The sequence below is a fragment of the Anomaloglossus baeobatrachus genome, chromosome 9 (assembly GCF_048569485.1).
Source record: "Anomaloglossus baeobatrachus isolate aAnoBae1 chromosome 9, aAnoBae1.hap1, whole genome shotgun sequence".
NCBI classification, from domain to species: Eukaryota; Metazoa; Chordata; class Amphibia; order Anura; family Aromobatidae; genus Anomaloglossus; species Anomaloglossus baeobatrachus.
The window spans coordinates 91,098,126-91,117,108 of NC_134361.1; the positions used below are offsets into that span (position 1 = coordinate 91,098,126).

An 18,983-nucleotide genomic window follows, 5' to 3' on the forward strand; every position below is an offset into this window, starting at 1 on the left:
TTAATTTTAATCAATAGATCTTGGAATAATAATAATTTCTACAATTGGATGTGTTTAAAGAAATGTTCCTGTGCTGAGATAATCTTCTATATGTGTCCCTGCTATGTACTGTGTAATGGCTGTGTCTGACTGTACAGGGACATGGTCTGATCATACCACATCTCCTGGGCTGGGGAGGATGGAAAAGAACATAAAAACATCACAGCATGGGATTGGAAATAATTATTTCTTTGAGATAAAACATTTTTTAAAAACAGGTAGGGAACGGTTTTACCTCACAAGAAGAATCAGCTCAGTGATTCTGTGCTGTAATATCTGTATACTTTTTCTTCCCCCTCAGCCCAGGAGCTGTTATATGATCAGACCATGTCCCTATACGGTCAGACACAGTTATTACACAGTACATAGTAGGGACACATATATAAGATTATCTCAGCACAGGGACATTTTTAAAAAAAACAGTCAGGGATATGTTTTACCTCACAAAAGGAATTAGTTACGATCCCATGCTGTAATGTCTGTATACTCTTTTGCATCCTCCCCTGTCCAGGAGACCATTCTTTTCGTGAGGTAATATACCTGTCTATTTTTAAAAATGTTTTTACCTCAAAGAAAGAATAATTTGTGATTCTATGCTGTAATGTGTGTATACTTTTTACTTCCTTCTGGCCCAGGAGATGTGGTATGATCAGACCATGTCCCAGTACGGTCAGGCTCGGCCATTACACAGCACATAACAAGGACACATACCGTATATAGGATTATCTCAGCACAGGAACATTTTTTTTAATACATCCAATTGTATAAGTTATTATTATTCCAAGAGTTATTGATTAATATGAACTTTAAAATTAACTTTGGCGGCCAATACATGTTCAATTTCTGCAAGAAAAGATATTTGTGGTCCAGTTTGAGGTGTGTTTGTCTTTCATCAAGATTTTCCTTTTTGGCAGATAAGGTTTAGAACCAGATGGGGCAATTTTGCTCATACCGTGTTTCCCCGAAAGTAAGGCCCTGTCTTACATTAATTTTACCCCCAAAAGTCCCACCCTGCCTTACTTTCGGGGGAGGCCTTACATTGGAAAAAAAAAATAACAATTTCCCCCTCCCCCCTCCCCCCTGCAGCCTCCCCATTGTTTGAGAGTCCGGCATGCACCCCATCCTCCCCCCTGCAGCCTCCCCATTGTTTGAGAGTCCGGAATCCACCCACCCCATCCTCCCCCCTGCAGCCTCCCCATTGTTTGAGAGTCCGGCATGCACCCCATCCTCCCCCCTGCAGCCTCCCCATTGTTTGAGAGTCCGGAATCCACCCACCCCATCCTCCCCCCTGCAGCCTCCCCATACAGTGGTTCTGCCCCCCACTCTGCCACCACACACACTGACACATACGGTACCGGTACAGACCCACACGGCACACACACACATATCGTACCGGTAAAACACACACACACACACACACACACACACACACTCTGACACATACAGCCCCCATACACATACCGTACACACACAGAGAGAGAGTAACTTACCGTTACTTTCCTTCTGCCGGGGACGCCGGGGACGCTGGACCAATGGGAGCGAGCCTGCAGGCGGTGACGTCGCGGCTGATTTGGCCAATCAGCTGCGAGCCGGCTGACTGGCCAATCACAGCTCGAGCTGATGGCCAGCAGGGAGCCTGTGACGAACAGGCTGATCGGCCAATCAGCATCAAGCAGGAAGAGCGTTGACCCGGGACGCGCCGCAGGCCGGCGAGATTGCGGGGGCCATTCACCGGAGGAGGTATACATTACGCCGCGACCACCACCCATAGGCGGCCTTACATTCCCCGGGCACCCCCGCTACCCTGCCTTACAATCGGGGGGTGCCCTACATTGGCGGACCCCCCCGAAACCCCCACCCTGCCTTACTTTCGGGGGGGTCCTACTTTCGGGGAAACACGGTATATATATATATATATATATATATATATATATATATATATATATATATATATATATACATATACAAACATATAGCGCAATGTATGTAAAAATTGCAGATTTTCTTCCAAATATTGTCCTGAGTATTAAAATCCCCGACATTGATCTGTTTGTCTGTTGGAGGTTTTATTTTCTGAGTAGTTTAAATCAAATCAATAAGGAGGGTCATACACTCTGGATAGATGTTGGCAAAATGCTATTTCGAATCCATCCTCTGGGCTGTGCGCACGCTGTCTGCTGAGCTACGCGAATAGTGGGGATCTGGAGACCAGGAAGCCCACCCGTCTGGGTGCCTGATTACCGTATTTTTCGCTTTATAAGACGCACTTTTGTTCCCCCAAATTTTGGGGGAAAGTAGGGGGTGCGTCTTATAAACCGAATATACGGGGGTGTGTGTGTATATATATATATAAATATATATATATACTGTATATATTTATATATATATATATACTGCAGGGTCTGCTCTGGAGCGGTGCTGGGGGCAGGTGAAAGCTGCGGGCGGCAGCATTAGATCTCCTGCTCCCGCTCATATAATATGCACAGCCACTGTCCATCAGCTTGGTGCCGAAACCGCATCGCACTGATGGACTGGGGCAGCGGGGCATATTATATCTGCCTGTGCTCCCTTTGATCGCACATGATTTCCCCTGTGTTAGATATGGCCTCCATGCTGCTGCCCATAGTAAAATAAAAAAAGCTTTACTTACCTCCAGCGCTGATCTCCCAGTCTCCTGCTGCTGCTGTCTGTGATAAGGCACGCAGAGATGATATCACTCTGCTGTGCCGATCACATGACCGGCAGCAAGAACCAGGAAGTGGAGGAGGAGCTCAACCCCACGGAGGGAGACACAGGGATTACAGCGCTGAGAAGGTAAGGAAAGAGTGTTTTTTTTATTATGGGCAGCAGTATGGGGGGCATATCTAACATAGGGGAGGTGTGCCATCTATAGTGGCCATAGGCAGCAGTATGGGGGCCATATCAAACACAGGGGAGATGTGCCATCTATAGTGGCCATGGGCAGCAGTATGGGGGCCATATCAAACACAGGGGAGATGTGCCATCTATAGTGGCCATGGGCAGCAGTATGGGGGCCAAATCAAACACAGGGGAGGTATGCCATCTATAGGGGCCATGGGCAGCACAGGGGGACGTGTCCCAGCACAAGGGGGCTATATTCAATATATGGGGGCCATATCCAGATTAAGGGGGGCTAATTTTAGGATGGAGGGCTATGAAGGACATATACCCTATATGATTTGTTAGACGGACACTGGCATTATAAGATGGACCCTATTTAACATTAAAAAAAAAAAAATTCTCTTTTCTTTCACCAAATTTGGGGGTGCGTCTTATAATCAGGTGCGTCTTATAAAGCGAAAAATACGGTAATATAAAAAATCAAGAAGAACATTTCGGTTGTCTTAAATCTAATGTGTATTGTGGTTCTCAGCATTTTTTGTGTATTTGCCTACTGGGAGAAGTCCATCACTTCAATTGTTGAGTCAAGATCAAAATCTAAATATTGATTCTCTAAAGCTGGGTTCACACTAAACGACAGCGACAACGACGTCGCTGTTACGTCACCATTTTCGGTGACGTAACAGCGACCTTGTAAGTCGCTGTTATGATCGCTGCTTAGCTGTCAAACACAGCAGAAGCAGCGATCATAACGTCGCTGTGCTACATGTTCAGAGAGCAGGGAGCCGCGCTTAGCGCTGGCTCCTTGCTCTCCTGCAGCACACATCGGGTTAATTAACCTGATGTGTGCTGCAGCTACATGTCACAGTTCAGAGAGCAGGGAGCCGCGCGCACTGCTTAGCGCTGGCTCCTTGCTCTCCTTGCTACAGTATACATCGGGTTAATTACCCGATGCATACTGCAGCCACATGTCACAGTGCAGGAGCCGGCACTGGCAGCAAGAGCGGCGGAGGCTGGTAACCAGCGTAAACATCGGGTAACCAGGGAAAGGTCTTCCCTTGGTTACCCGATGTTTACGCTGGTTACAGCTTACCGCAGCTGCCAGTGCCGGCTCCTGCTCGCTTCATTTCGTCGCTCTCTCGCTGTCACACACAGCGATGTGTGTGTCACAGCGGGAGAGTGACGACCAAAAAATGAAGCTGGACATTCAGCAACGACCGGCGACCTCACAGCAGGGGCCAGGTCGTTGCTGGATGTCACACACAGCGACAGCGACGGGACGTCGCTGCAACGTCACAGAAAATGGTGACGTAGCAGCGACGTCGTTGTCGTTGTCGCTGTGTGTGACACCAGCTTAAGGATTAAAATATACCAATATATACTAACAAACCTTAATAACATTGGTATTGATACTTTTCTTTATGACTTTTGCCTGCTCTTACGTAGGTAATAGGTATTGTGAAGATGTAATTTACCCTCTCACTGTATATGCTGTGATACTATGTCATGATATGTATATTTCCCTGGTTGTATTAGTTGTAATTCATGTATTTTCTTGGGGGAGCTACTGGTCTCAATGTGTCTCTCTCATACAATTGTAGTCTTGGCATCTAATGTGATTATGTAAATAGCCTGTCCTCTTCTTTCCAGAGTTGTGTATCTAATCTGTAATTGCATTGGCCAGTGAAGGAATAGTCATTGTTCTTTACAGCAGGGGATCCCTTCATCTACTGTGGCTGGCAGACATATTGGAGCCCTGTGATGGACCAAACCATTGATGATAGGATGTGTGACCCCTACCCCCTGAACAAACATGGTGGGCTGGTCAAGGAGCCCAGACAATGCATTTCCCTTTTTGTAACTTCAGAGTGAGCTGAAACTTGAAGAGAGCAGGAGCCCCAGCCTGGGTGGCTGTGGACACGGACGGAGCTAGGCCTGTGTGGCGGCCCGTGGGATTGTGTGGAACTCTTTGGACTACTGTAAGGACGATTGCTTTCTTATCCGGTCCGAGGATTGTCGGGAAGGGCCCCCGAATCTGTTTTATGTGGACTAATCGTGTGCTGTTCCTGTATTCCTGTTAATAAACCTGTTGGATCGTTCCTCGGCCTCGTCCATCCTTTGCTCTCTTGTACACCCCCGTCACAGGTATATGTATAGAAGTCTACATATTCCTATAGATGACAAGGAGAAAGCCCAGACCTAGAAGCAGATCTATTAGAATTGATCTAATAAATGGAGCCTAAGTGCCCTGTTAGGCCGCATTAAGATCAGATGTTGGGAGCCATATAGATACCATACATTCTTTGAAGGATTCAGCAGGTCAGACGGGAGGCCGGTGCGGTTGCTGACCAGAATGAGGAGTGTCATCTAAACTCATCAACATTCTGAAAGGTGTACATTAAAGTAACATTAAGCCTGTCAGTCAGAAGATTGAACGTGAGGAAATGACCAATTATATATCCCAGGGGCACATTTTCAGGCCGGTGTTTTTAAAAGCTAGATTATAATGTAAATAAATTCTGCAGGATAACCCCATTCCAGATCTGTTCAACAGACCAGACTTCTCCATAAGAGACTTCAAAAGAGTAAATATATGGCCACTTTGACCCTAACCTTTACTTTATGCTCTGATAATCAATCAAGCGGTAAAAAAAGATGATAACAAACACACACGGCTAAAATGATAAAAAGGACAAGAGACAGCGTTCTACAGCTGAAAAAAGCACCAAAACACATGGACACGTTCAGTCGGAACCTTCGATGTGATTGCCTATGCTTCACCGAAGACAATGACCACAGACTGGGAACATTGGACTGATCCTGCAAATTATTCATTGTTCAGACAACCCGTAGACAATGCAATTCCTGGAAAATACTTGGAGCAGGGCAATCAAGAATCAATCACGCTGTGGATGTATTAGACTCATCCGTCAGGTATTTTCCTCTTTTTACGGTGAGTCAGTAGTTTTTGGAAACGGAATTTGATGGAATTTTACAAGGTGAATAAAATCTACCAAATTACCTTAGTGCTAGGTACATGTGCATTGCGAAGAGTGAAATACGCAGCTCAATGTAGATACCGTGGCTTTATAATCCACAACATGGGTGACTTTACCCAACAAATTTTATTCCCACAGCGAGGGATTCGGGTTTAGTTAAATCACATTTACAACGCGGGTCCAGTAATATTCAGGGCATCGTCAACAAACAAAACAGCAGCAATCATATTAATTGGGAGCATATGTAGGAGGCAGTCAGGATACCCCCACCCCTAATAGGTGTTATATTAAAGTTGACCACATAATGTATGCTTTAGACTACTTTAAAGTGCAATCGATGCGTGTCATACATATATTATAATTATATGCACAGGAATAATAAGGTTTGTTGGTAGCAGGGAGAGTAATATGTAGGTGTTGGCAAACACAGAACTGGATACTTTTGGTAACTAAGGGAACAGTGCCCCTGTTCCACGTGTGAGTTGGACTGGCCGACGCCTCCCCTCCTCTGGACTGTGTGGTTTAATCCGGACAGAAAAAGTGTGGGAAAGAGTCTGTAAGGGGAGACTGGACTGGGGGAATTATAGGAGTGGTTGTGTCTCTGTTGTGGTTTAACCTTGCCCGACGCTGCCTGAGGAGAATCCGATAAGCACGGAATAGGAAGAAACATGGTGCCAGCTGCGAGATGTCCGCAAGTTGGACCATGAGGGAACCCAGATTTTAGCCACGCCAGAATCCGTAAGAAGAGAAGACGTCTCCTGGAGGAGCCCAGCCATCAGAAGAGAAGAAAAGTTCCCTCTTGCCTCGCCTAAACAAGTGCATGCCAATAAACCCTGCTGTCCCCAGAGAAAGAAGTTTCTTATGATGGTACCATGAGTCTGTATTCGAGCACCTTGGTTAGGGCGTAGTGTAGGCCACAGTCATTAGACTGCGTTAGCTACATGGCCCCAGTAGTGGAGGCCAGCCAGACACTGTAGTGTAGCGTAGCTAAGTGTACTTTTGATGTTCTGTACTGTACCTTGTTTTGTGATACTTGAGGCGACGACTGTAGTCCTCATACCCCCTGTCCGCTGCCTCCCAGCAGTTGCGTGTTCCTGCCTGTAAATAAATCCATTCTACCTGTAGTCTCGTCTTGTGCCGTAACTTACTCTGCACTGCGGTGGTCCCTGGGCCATCGCTTCACATAGATTACGAATTAATTTACACACTGCAAAATTTATTGCGGAACGTTCTGCAATTGTCCCATTCATATGGAGCACCGCCTTTCACATACATAGAACTGATTTTCAATCACACAGATTTACGAAAATAACAGCCGAAAAAATGTACTGACACCTTAATATGGAAGGTCACGAGCCTCTCAGACACTATATTGTGTATTTAACAAGGAAAGATGTATTAAAATATAAGTTTTAATGTACATTAGGAGACAAAATTAACCTTAAAAGCCTATTAGGAGATATAGATATGGTATAAAAAAAAACAGTGTTCCCAGAAATGGCTGATTCACAAAGTAACAAACTGTGGTTACCAGTTACAGCAAAATCAGTCCAAAAATCTGCAAAAAGGTTCTCATGAAAATCAGTATAAGAAATAATTGGATCAATCTCACCCAATTTCCAGCTCTGTGTCGTCTTGGAGCAACATTAATGTTTGCCTATAGCCCCCTTTCATACCCCATGTGTTTGCTTTTGCCCTAACGAGCAAAATGTTCCGACGTGTTTCTTCCTCTATTATAAGAAGTCACCAAGAGATGTATTGGAAGGGGGCGTAAACCAGATCAGGGGAACCATGGTCATCAGCATTTCTGCATCAAAATCTTCAGCAAGAGAATTCACCCTAAGGCCTCCGTACATATCTGATTAATGACGGATGAACCCATCTGCATTGATGGGACAGCCAACAGTTTAATGTATATGAGGACCTCAACTCTACCTGAACAAATGAGGTTGGAGAGAAGGAACTGGCCTGCTGAATTCTAAAGGTTGATCCTTTTGTTCAGTGCAGAGAAAATCTGGTGCCAAAGGAGGATAGTGTCAGCTGTCTCATAGACAGCAAAGGAGCGATTGGCCGACCCAAGCATTCCTGTGTATAGGGGGAGTCAGGACAAAGCTGAGGACTCAGCCGACAGCTATTTATTCTGAATGGGGACCTTTCCCAAGAACAGTTAATTTTAAAGCTCATTTTATTCAATAGATCTTGGAATAATAATAATAATTTCTACAATTGGATGCGTTTGATATAATCTTATATATGTGCCGATGCTATGTACTGTGTAATGGCCGTGTCTGACTGTATAGGGACATGGTCTGATCATACCACAGCTACTGGCCCGTGGGTGAAGAAAAAGAGAATAAACAGACATTATAGCATGGGATCACAGTTGATGCTTTTTGTGAGCTAAAAAAAATGTATTTCAAAAAAATAATTATTTTCGATCCTGTGTTGTAATGTCTATATACTTTTTCCTTTTCCCCGGCCCAGGAGCTGTGGTGTGATCAGACCATGTCCCTGTACGGTCAGACACGGCCATTACACAGTACATAGCAAGGACACATATGTAAGATCTCAACACAGGAATATTTTTTTAAACATATCAAATTGTGGAAATTATTATTATTCCAAGATCTATCGATTAAAATGAACTTTGTTTGTTGGAAACCCCCTCTAAGAGCTGCTTTTGCACAGTGGCATTTTTAACTTGCCCTGACTCCATTCAGTGGGCTTTTAAGATATGTTCACACACTGCATCGTTTATTGCATTTTTGGTGCGTTTATGAGGTTACAAAGATGCACCCAAATACATACATTTCCTTCTCCCAGCAAGATCTATGAGATTTCTATTTTGCTGTCTACACGGGCATCTTTTTTTGGCTGCATTTTTGAAGATGCAGCATATCAATCCTTTTTGCGCTTTTGAGCCCTTCCAGTCAATAGATTTGACTTAAAAAAACGCACTGGGCAAAATGCGGTAAAAAGGAGGCAAAAAATCATGCTTTTTTTATGCGTTTTTGCAGCGGGTGCATTTTTTGTGGCCAAAAATACTGTATCTTTGTGGTTAAGAAAAGATGCAGTTTCTGATGAATATAGCCTTAGGCGGGCTTTGCACGTTGCGAAATCGCAAGCTGATGCTGCGATGTCGCACACGATAGTCCCCGCCCCCGTCGCAGCAGCGATATCTTGTGATTCCTGGCGTAGCGAACATTATCGCTACGCCAGTTTCACATGCACTCACCTGTCCTGCGACGTCGCTCTGGCCGGCGTCCCGCCTCCTTCCTAAGGGGGCAGGATGTACAACGTCAGAGCAACGTCACACGGCGGCAGGTAAGGTGATGTTCCTCGCTCCTGCGGCTTCACACACAGCGGTGTGTGCTGCCGCAGGAACGAGGAACAACATCGTACCTGTCGCGGCAGCGTAATTTTGAAAAAGTCGGAGCCTGCACCGATGATACAATAACGACGCTTTTGCGCTCGTTAATTGTATCATCTAGCATTTACACACTACGATGTCGAAAGTGACGCCGGATGTGCGTCACTTTCGATTTGACCCCACCGACATCGCACGTGCGATGTTGCAACGTGCAAAGCCGCCCTTAGGGTCACAGTGACAATATCTAAGAATTTAGCATGCTCTGGGTTTGGTATTTTTTTTTATATTTTTTCTTAGGTTTCACCATGGGAGAAGTATCTGGGCAGCCCAACCCCTTTGGACAGCTGATCTGCAGAGATGCTGGGAGTCCTCCAACCTGTTCCGGGTAAAGTCCATCAATACTGTGATCATATTCTGTTTCTTAGGGTACGCTTACACGAGTGTATGAATCAGACGAGTGCACTGCGAGAAAGTCTTTCATTGCACTCGGACCAATGTTAGTCAATGAGGCAGAGCAGATGGTCAGCTTTTTTCTCACCCAGATTGTGGATGAGGGAAAAGTCACAATATGCTGTGATTGTCAGCGAGAGCTGTGTCACTCGCACCCATACAAGTCTATGGGTGCGAGTGAAACATTGGACTGCACTAGGATGACACCGGGGTGCAGTGCTATAATCACGTCAGCTGACAATGGAGGAGATGGGGAGATTAAACCCTCCCTCTTCTCCGTAGCTGTGATCTGATCGCAGAATCAGATCACATTATGGCACTTGGCTCGCGCTCGCAGCACAGCAAGAGCTGAGGGTCATAAGCATATCGCATCTGATGCACTCGCATCGAATGCCATATAATCGTGTGAATCCAGCCTTAAAGTGACAGTAACCATTAAGACTTTTGTGCCTCTAATGAAAAAAGTGAAATGGTAATATGTGAATGGGATTGGTTTGTTGCAGCTTATGTTGAGAAACACTGCCTTTAAACAGCTGAAGTCAATTACTTCTTGATATCTAAAGTCACTCTCAGCAGTAACTTATTCACAGCTTCGGGCTGGTCATTCATCTAACAGTGTTACTTTCATATACTCGCGTCCTCTACACAAGAATTTATGAGAAATCCAGCCAAATGCACAAGGAAAGGAGCGCACAAGTGAGACGCTGCATGCAGCCTGGACTGGGAAGCTGTGCGATAACTTTTTTTCTGCAGGCTACAAAGTCAATGACTCCGTGACCACACTCTGGATACCGGTCAGTATTCCAAGAAAACCTGTCCGAGCCAAGATATGATGTGCTCCGGTTACTAAGAGACAAAGGAGCTCGGAGACGGCAGAATCTTTCCATCATGTTAATATAGTGTCACAAGGAATGAAACAAAATGTGCTTCCAGACCTGCACTGGCAGAACGCGGATTGTGTTGCTTTTTTTTTTCTTTCATCGTTCTGTTCTTCTGTTCCAATACAAATGACGTCCTGATCACGCTGCCTCTTCGTGAACACCCTACATGATATGTGATATTGGTAGAACTTATTCACTACCCAGCAAATTGCAGAGTATACGTCTGCCGCCCGCTGTGCTCAGAAAGTCCTGACAATTGCTGGGTTTCACGTCCCCTAGATAGTATAAATAAGATTTATGAAACCTGGTGCAGAGTATAGATGAAAATAAACAACTAATTCAATGATCTGCTGTAAGAGGCTGGTGCTACACCAATTAATATGGCTGTATTATCGCCCGTAGTATGGTGGAACCGCATCACAACGGGTGATAAACATATAAAAACCTACTGGATTTTAGGCTGCAGATTGCAAATCGCAGGTGTGGCGCCCTGGACAAGCCAGGGGCCACAGGTAACTAAACCACCACACCCTACACCCCGATTAGGCACATCTAAGCCAGACACAAAACCCTTGTTGCCTTCCCCAGGGGCTGATGTCCACACCAGGGGGTGGAGCCAGGCGGTTGGTTTCCGTCCACCGGGGAGTTCACAGTCCTGGAGGAGGGAAAAGGAGCAGATTAGCTTGGACAGTGAAAGTGGAAGGAGGAAAAGTGAGGAGTAGTGAAGTGGCAAGAGAGCAGACTGAAGTGAGTCCGAGTGTGTGGCCCGGACGGAGCAGCAAGGTTGGCAGACAGTGGTGACCGTCTGCAGGAGTGGCCTATCCGAGTTTGCCGTGGGGACCGTGGACGGGCGGTGGCCCGGCGGTACCGGACCGGTACACAGGGAGAAGCCAGCACCATTGGCAGGGGCTTTTCGGACCCCGGCAAGGCTAGGAGTCGCAGTGAGTTTGCCGAATCCGTTGGTGAAGGGGACCTCCTGGGTTTCCAAGCAGTCAAGTCCCGACAGAAGGCAACCGTCCAACCGTGAAGGGGAGACACCGCCACCGCCAAGGGCAACCGTTTCCCAGGGCCAGTGCCTGCGGGCAAAAGGGGCTCCTCCGGCCACATCCAAGCCGGGGAGCGGGTTACCGGTGGGGACCCATCGGAATCAACATAGAACATAGGTGCAGGGAGAGACAGTCATCACTAACCTACGGGGAAGAAGCAACCGCAGCCATCTGGGGGACCCGTCCATCCAGCCGTGTGTTTTACCGAGAACTGTGTCATCGTCTCAGGCTGAGTGAGTACCCCCGTGCCGTACGGCACAGCGCGGCCCCTGCGACCCTGCACCTCACCAGGCCCTGCAACCCGCCTGTCATTCATCCCTACCCCATCACCGGGCCCCGGGACAACCAACGCCCTACCCACGGAGGGGAGAACTAACATCAAAGCTGCTCCCTGTCACCGCTCCCGGGATCCCCGTCCAGAGCAGCGGTGGTGTCACCAATATCACCACAACCGTGGGTGGCGTCACGGACAATAATCAAAACCCCCACAATCAAATCCCAACCCTTTTCACTCACGGGCGAGGAGCGCCGCTCGAGTCCCCGGGATCCGGCCCACCACTCGAGCCACCACCGAGCAGCAGCAGCGGCAGCCGGACCCGAGCAGTGGGAGAGCGCAGCGTCCCCTCCTCCGCCCGCGACACAGGCAAACCAGATTATTTAATTTTTTATGTCTACTGGGTGTTGAAAATCCTACAAAATACACCAAACTGCATTGTAAAAATGTTGTGCAACTTCAATGCAGCAGTATGCTGCAGACTCCATAAAACCGTGACTTATAGCACCATATGGAGCCCATGGACTTACAGCCTTCATGCACATGTATTTCACTGCGTCATAGATAAAAAAATGTGCGCACATAGACTGTCACGCTAGGTATAGGGAAGTACAAAGCAAATGGCAAAAAGGAAGAGAAACCCTGTATCTAGGGAAGGGGGAGATCATGACCCCTGACCAAACCTACTGCTGGTCCCTGGGCTCTGTCACCACCCTATATAGCAGGGGTGGGCAATTAATTTTCCCATGGGGCCGCATGAGAAATTGGGATTGGTTTAGAGGGCCGGACTAATATAATTAACTCAGTTCTACCCAATATACTACATCACTACACCCCCTCCATATACTACACCTGTAATAAACTACACCACTACACCCCTATATACTATACCTGTATTATACTACACCCCCCATATACCTGTAATATACTACACCCCCATATACATTTGTATTATACTACACCACTATATAATACACCTCCGATATACTACATCATTACACCCCTATATACTACACCTGTAATATACTACATCACTACACCCCATATACTACACCTGTAATATACTACAACTCCATATAGCACACCTGTAATATACTACAACTCCATATAGTACACCTGTAATATACTACATCACTACACCCCTATATACACCTGTAATATACTACATCACTACACCCCTATATACACCTGTAATATACTACATCACTACACCCCTATATACACCTGTAATATACTACATCACTACACCCCTATATACACCTGTAATATACTACACCTCCATATAGCACACCTGTAATATACACCTCCATATAGCACACCTGTAATATACTACATCACTACACCCCATATACTACACCACTATATACACCTCCATATAGCACACCTGTAATATACTACACCTCCATATAGCACACCTGTAATATACTACATCACTACACCCCATATACTACACCACTATATACACCTCCATATAGCACACCTGTAATATACTACACCTCCATATAGCACACCTGTAATATACTACATCACTACACCCCTATATACACCTGTAATATACTACATCACTACACCCCATATACACCTGTAATATACTACATCACTACACCCCTATATACACCTGTAATATACTACATCACTACACCCCTATATACACCTGTAATATACTACATCACTACACCCCTATATACACCTGTAATATACTACATCACTACACCCCTATATACACCTGTAATATACTACATCACTACACCCCATATACTACACCTCCATATAGCACACCTGTAATATACTACACCTCCATATAGCACACCTGTAATATACACCTCCATATAGCACACCTGTAATATACTACACCTCCATATAGCACACCTGTAATATACACCTCCATATAGCACACCTGTAATATACTACATCACTACACCCCATATACTACACCACTATATACACCTCCATATAGCACACCTGTAATATACTACACCTCCATATAGCACACCTGTAATATACTACACCTCCATATAGCACACCTGTAATATACTACACCTCCATATAGCACACCTGTAATATACACCTCCATATAGCACACCTGTAATATACTATACCTCCATAGAGCACACCTGTAATATACACCTCCATATAGCACACCTGTAATATACTACATCACTACACCCCATATACTACACCACTATATACACCTCCATATAGCACACCTGTAATATACTACACCCCCATATGTCACACACCCTGCTTCCCATACAGCCTGCACCCCCATATCACACACACTACACCCCCATATGTCACACACCCTGCCCACATATCTCACCCTGCCTGTACCCCAACTTACCCCTCTCAAACACTCTGCACCCATTCACATCCTTCTGTCAGTCTGCAGCCCTCATATGCCACTCACCCTGCAGCCCCCCTCACCCTCATGTCCCCTCTTTTCTTATTACCAGTCATCATGTGTCCACATCTCCTTCAGGATTCAGTATCTTGCTTTCTGCCCGGCATCCTGTGTCTCCTCCCACACAGTCACATGGGCGTGACATCATCGCAGGTCCTACAGTGCAGGATGAATTATTCTGTCTGCTGTGCTGCTTCTTCTCCTGCACTGACTGTACGGACCTGCACAGGATCTCTTCCTGCTCGGCACGCTGCAGCCCGGCTCCACTGCACCGGCTGAAGACGGGCGGGCCGGTCACAGAGAGCAGGCGGGCCGGATGTGGCCCGCGGGCCGCCCCTTGCCCAGGTCTGCTATATAGGTTCCGCACCTATGTGCGGAGCCGGATACCTGACCCTAAGTATCCCTAGTGCTGGGCCCTAAAATAGGGAATGGATGGGATGAGCTCTTCATCAACCCCACTAAATGCTAAAGGAAGACACAAGGAGGACACAAAGGGGAAAATGCATGAGCTACTTATCCACAGATGACTCAGGCAGGAGTTCAGCAAAGCTTCAGCAACAATACTACAGATAAGAGCAAGCCACCTGCTTGCAACCAGAGCTAGAATGAACTGAATAATATCACCAGCACCAGTCCAGGGAAGATGGAAGTATTTAAGCACCAAGAGAATACTGATAAACAGAAGCTGGTCAGAAGTTTAGCTCCCCTGGGTCCTAAACGGGAATAGATGAAAAACCAGCAGAAATGCTACCTAGTACAATGAATACTAACAAGAACAATAGAAAGTAAGGGAGCACTTGCGCAGCCAAATGCTGTGACCTTCTATTGCCAAATACTACATGACTGTCTGTAACCCATGACACTACTACTGTCTAAAAGTAAGAATATAAATCTAGATCAGGCAGAAGATACATTTAATTTAGCATAGAGTCACATGTAGTGTGATATATTTGGCATCCCTTGGTCCATTTGGCCAAAAATTAGACACTTTACTCTATATGTATGCTATTATATATAGCCTTGCATATTATTCAGATAAAGGTTTACCAATCGGCAGGGGTTGAATGTCGCCGGTTGGTCTGTGTAAACGGATCCTTACACTATCTATTGGTTGGCCACACATCAATCATAATCTGGAGTAGTTTACCACTTCTTTTAACCATGCTCACTTTTCAGAAATGTCGTAAGATGCATGAGCAAAGTGTAAATCAGTAGATGTGGCCCGTTTACAGACAGATTTTTGGCACAACTTGATTAGCAAATTTTCGTTTATGTCATAGGCCTCAATTCATCAAAGCTTTTCCACCAGAAATCTAGTGTAAAAAGATTTGAAAAGTCATAAAATTGTGGCTCAACGCGAGATTAAACTAAAATTTTGTAACTTTTGGCGGTTCCACATCATTTTTGTCCAGCCCCGAAAAAATGGAGAGCAGCAGCAATCCTTATTACACAAATCTTACTCTAGTCCCCGTGGATATGGGGAACGCGACACTTTTCAGACACACAGGATTCATTCAGAGGTGTGCACCAGAACGCCTCTCAATCATGACTGGTGTGAAAAACGCTGGTCTGGATGAACTGAAGCCACAGTTTTGGGTCCTAGAAGTAGCACCACATGCCTTTTATTTACCAATTATCTGTAATTTTTCATATATAGCATTGTGCAGGATACTGCTGCTCCAGAACCTCTTTGAAAAGAATCAGTATTACTGCCAATAACTTGTAAGCCTCAGAATGATGACAGTGATTGACACCTATGCTTTGCCAGAGGTTCCTCACCAGATGTGGCCTTTCATTCCACAAGTGCTGTCAATTTCCCAGAATAATGCGCAATACGCACCAAAGAAGCATTAGGCCAACTGAATGCCTGATGTATTGATGAAGACTCCCTTCCTCTCCATGGGTTGGGTTAGTACTGACAGATTCCATAGCAGAAAATAACCCAATACTTTCAGAACTGCTTGATTAAGAAAAATAATTCAAGAACACCCACATGGTTAACTCATAGTGATATATTAGGATATAAATTACACTCGACAATCATATACAGATGGTGGAAAATTAGTTACTCCCCTAAATAATGTAATTGTAATTTCATTGACTATGCATATAGTTTCATTAGACGGTGGATTCCACCAGATAGGCATGAGAGAGTTGTCAAAAACAGGTTCATCCTATCATACAGCAAAAGGGGTTTCAGTGTCTTGCCATTTGATGTGCATTTGATTGTTCCTGTATATGGTAACATTGAACATTGTGCACTGTGTTCTCATGGACAGATCACTATTTAGAACTTAGATTTCCACTTCTCCTTTTTGTGAGACTTAAGGGTACTTTACACGCTGCGATCTCGCTAGCGAGATCGCAAGCGATCGTACCAGTCCCCGTCGGTTGTGCGACACGGGCAAATCGCTGCCGGTGGCGCACAACCTCGTTAGTCCCCGTCACACGGACTTACCTGCCCTGCGAGGTCGCTCTGGACGGCGAACCGCCTCCTTTCTCAGGGGGCGGTTCGTGCAGCGTCACAGCGACGTCACACGCCTGGCGTCCAATAGAAGCGGAGGGGTGGAGAGGAGTGGGACGTAACATCCCTCCCACCTCCTTCCTTCCGCATTGCCGGTGGAGGCAGGTAAGGAGATGTTCATCGCTCCTGCGGTGTCACACACAGCGATGTGTGGTGCCGCAGGAACGAGGAACAACATCGCTAATAAACAGACAACGATTTTTTGTTTCAGGACGACCTCTCCGCGGGAAACGATTTTGACCTCTTTTGCGATCGTTTAACGTCGCTCGTAGGTATCACACACTGCGATCTCGTTAATGACGCCGGATGTGTGTCACAAACACCGTGACCCCGACGATAATTCACTAACGATATCGCAGCGTGTAAAGCCCCCTTAATTGTTGAATGGCAGAACAATCTCCATTTACATTACACAATTTTCAAAGGTAGAACGAGAATTTGTTCGCTTGCCTAAATGATTCATTTTTGGCCACATTGTTCAGTCACTCAACTCAACCACATTACACAATTATCGTGAACAATGGGTCATTAGTGTTAAGCGGGCTTTACACGCTGCGACATTGCTACCGATATATCGTCGGGGTCACGTCGGTAATGACGCACATCCGGCGTCATGAGCGATGATCAACGAGCGCAAATCCGTGCGATATTGTAGCTCGTTGTCACGTCTCTCATTTCCATAATATCACTGCAGCGATGGTACGATGTTATGTGACGCCGCTGGAACGACAAACATCTCCTTACCCGCCTCCACCGGAAAAGGAGGAAGGAAGGAGGTGGGCGGCATGTTCCGGTCGCTCATCTCCTCCCCTCCTTTTCTATTGGGCGGCAGTTCAGTGACGCTGCTGTGACGTCGCTGTGACACTGAACGAACCGCCCCCTTAGAAAGGAGGCGGATCGCCGGTCACAGCGACGTCGCAGGGCAGGTATGTGCGTGTGACGCTGCCGTAGCAATAATGTTCGCTACGGCAGCGATCAACACATACCGGCCGTACGACGGGGGCGAGTGCTATCGCGCTCAGCATCGCTAGCATCGGCTAGCGCTGTCGCAGCGTGTTAAACCTGCTTTAGAATCTGAGATTATCGGCCAATGTAAGGAGGCTTTAATTTACCAATGTCCTTTTTAAAATTTGGAGTTCAAAACTGGATCCGAGAAGTTCAAAAAGTGTCTGACCCTTCATCTTACATCTATGCAGTATATAAATAGCCAGATACAAGTGCATCTCAATAAATTAGAATAACATCAAACAGTTAATTTATTTCAGTAATTCAATACAAAAAGGGAAACACATATTATATAGCGTCATTACACACAGAATGATCTATTTCAAGTGTTTATTTCTGGTAATGTTGATGACTATGGCTTACAGCCAATGAAAACCCAAAAGTCATTATCTCAGAAAATTAGAATATTATATAAGACCAACTGCAGAAATTATTTTAAACTCAGAAATGTTGGCGCCTACTGAAAAGTCTGTACTGTAAATGCCTCAATACTTGGTCGCGGCTCCTTTTAGATGAATTACTGCATCAATGTGGCGTGGCATGGAGGCGATCAGCCTGTGGAACTGCTGAGGTGTTATGGAAGCCCAGGTTGCTTTGATAGTAGCCTTCAGCTCATCTGCATTGTTGGGACTGGTGTCTCATCTTCCTCTTGACAATACCCTATAGATTCTCTATGGGGTTTAGGTCAGGTGAGTTTACTGGCCAATCAAGCACAGTGAGACTGTGATTATTGAACCCGGTATTGGTACTTTTGGCAGTGTGGACATGTGCCAAGTCCTGATGGAAAATGAAATTTCCATCTCCAAAAAGCTTGTCGGCAGAGGGAAGCATGAAGTGCTCTAAAATTTCCTGTTAGACGGCTGCACTGACTTTGGTCTTGATAAAACACAGTGGAGCTACACCAGTAGATGTCATGGCTCCCCAAACCATCACTGATTGTGGAAACTTCACACTAGACCTCAAGCAGCTTGGATTGTGGCCTCTTCACTGTTCCTCTGGAGTATGGGACCAAGATTTTCTAATGAAATGCAAAATTTACTTTCATCAAAAAACAGCACTTTGGACCACTGAGCAGCAGTCCAGTTCTTTTTCTCCTTGGCCCAGGTCAGACATTTCTGGCATTGTCTATTGG

At 45.8% G+C, this 18,983-nt stretch overlaps 1 protein-coding gene across 1 annotated transcript in view; it reads right to left on the minus strand.

Annotated features, from left to right (window-relative positions):
• The window catches only part of LOC142251251 (vascular endothelial growth factor receptor kdr-like), a 337,728-nt gene that overhangs the window by 234,526 nt on the left and 84,219 nt on the right, over positions 1-18,983 (minus strand). The gene's annotated exons all lie outside the window — the stretch shown is intronic.